This window comes from Puntigrus tetrazona, unplaced genomic scaffold (assembly GCF_018831695.1).
Source record: "Puntigrus tetrazona isolate hp1 unplaced genomic scaffold, ASM1883169v1 S000000746, whole genome shotgun sequence".
Classification (NCBI taxonomy): Eukaryota; Metazoa; Chordata; class Actinopteri; order Cypriniformes; family Cyprinidae; genus Puntigrus; species Puntigrus tetrazona.
Window position 1 is genome coordinate 1,200,001 of NW_025048355.1, and position 2,500 is coordinate 1,202,500.

The window sequence follows — 2,500 nt, forward strand, 5'->3', positions numbered from 1 at the left end:
TAATGTGTTCTAGTATCAGACAATGCAACGTACACTGAAGGAGGTCTGTGACGGTTCAAAACAACTACAAATATAGGCAAATTATCATCAAATATGACAAGAATATAAACTTATGTACTAAATGACATAAAGGATATCAAATGAAAAATAACCAATAATCATATCAAATATTACAAAAATGAAAAATTATATTAAATGACTATTTTTAAGCAAAAATATAGAAAATGAAACATATCTTCAAGCAGCAAAAAAAATAAAATAAATATTATTATTATTATTATTATTATTATTATTATAAAATAAATAATAAAATAAAATAATAAAATAAATTCAATAAATAAATAAATAAATAAATATATATATATATATATATATATATATATATATATATATATATATATATATATATATATTTTTTTTTTTTTTTTTTTTTTTTTGGATAGTGTTATTATTAACCACTAAGAAGACTTGTGTAAGATCTTGTCTGAAGAGATTTGTTGAAGTCAGACTCCCTCTAGAGGACGAGAGAAACAGGATGCTGGGAACAAACACTGCTGAGTTAGTTTTAGCTGTGCTGGTTTCTTCCGGTCTAGCTGATCTGGTTTGATGGTTTTGTAGTGGTTTGGGCACCGCGATGCAGAGCTACGTAATCCAGCTAAGTTCAAGCTGGTTTCATTCTTTCAGCAGGTCTCGTGTTGCTATTTCGGTCCTCATTCTTTCTTTGTCTGCATTCAAACAAAGAGCGCCTCTGCTGCATCTGAAAGCCCCTTCCTGTCTCAACAGACCAGAATCTCACAAATCAATCAAATGCCATTCGGTTTTATAGAAAAGGCTTCTCATAATTTCACATTGTTGCTTATCTTGTCCTCTCCATCAGAGAAAGTGTGAAGAAGTTTTCTAAACGCAGGTTTAGTTGCATCACATGAGGGACGATGCTCCAGTTATATTCAGACTTCTGCTAAACTATCTGTCGATCAGAAATCATCGTGTCCACAGAATCTGGAAATCACAGCTGATCGACCTGGCTTTAAAACACTAAATATTTAAAGGGACTCATTTCTAAAATGCATGAAAAAAAATTGCATCTAAATTTCTAAAATGCATGAAAAAAAAATTGCATCTAAATTTCTAAAATGCATGAAAAAAATTGCATCTAAATTTCTAAAATGCATGAAAAAAATTGCATCTAAATTTCTAAAATGCATGAAAAAAAAAAATTGCATCTAAATTTCTAAAATGCATGAAAAAAAAATTGCATCTAAATTTCTAAAATGCATGAAAAAAATGCATCTAAATTTCTAAAATGCATGAAAAAAAAATTGCATCTAAATTTCTAAAATGCATGAAAAAAAAATTGCATCTAATTTCTAAAATGCATAAAAACAACAACAAGAAAACACACACACAGAAAAAATGGTACCAACTGGTCACAAAATGTTTTTTTCCCCATATAGAGTACATCCATTAAAAAAAAGCTTAAAAACTAAAATGTTTATATGCATGTCTATCTATCTATTTTTGATAAAGCACATAAATGCTCAGTAAAATAAACTGTAAAAATAAGCAGAATTAGCAAAAACATATTCTACGTTTGGCTAGAATTCTAATTAAGTTATGAAAACGTCATTTCCTAATGCTTTTGATCGTTCAGAGGAGTTTTAAGTTTTTACTTTTTATTTATTTGGTTCAGGCGAACTCTGTGGGAATTATACCATCCTGCAAACATTATGGGACAAATAACGCTCTGAAAAAAAAAAATTAATAAACGCCAGATGACCGTCCCAATATAATAAAACAGACATCCTAACTCTGAATGAGATGGTTCTATGAACATTTCTACTGGAAATGCTCAGAACTGCATCAAAGTAACGCACGTGAGATCAGAGCACAGGTGTGTGTGTGTGTGTGTGAACTGATCACAGACCTGCTCTCTGATCCGCAGCACCATCATCATCTTCTTCTTCTTCTTCTTCTTTCTCCTCCGGCGAGGAAATCAAACCGGACAGCGGCTCTAAAAGCCCGAGAGAGCCGGACAGATGAGCCGGGGTTAAAGCTCTGTCTCACATGGGCTCGAGTTTCCTCTGCTCTTCCTGAAATAGACAAACACACGAGGCACAAAGCCACGCGAGCTCTGAGTTCCAGCGACGCGGCCGATAGGGGGCGCTAAAACACCGACGCTGGGAAATACATACAGAAAAACAATAAAATAGCCTGCTTAAAAATGACTGAGATCACGTAAATGCAGTTATTTAAATTGTGTTTTATTTATTTAGTTTGCGTTTTGTTTATTGTATCTATTAGGCCTGTCATTGATATATTAGCATATATTATTAATATTATATATTAATATTAGTGATCTTCGATTTCTTTTTACTTATATCTATATAACCTGGACCACAAAACCAGTCATAAAGTTATTTTTATTTACTTATTTATTTTTTGTTTGTTTTTTTGTCTGAATAAATTGAATAAATGCATTGTATTGATGTACGGTTTGTTA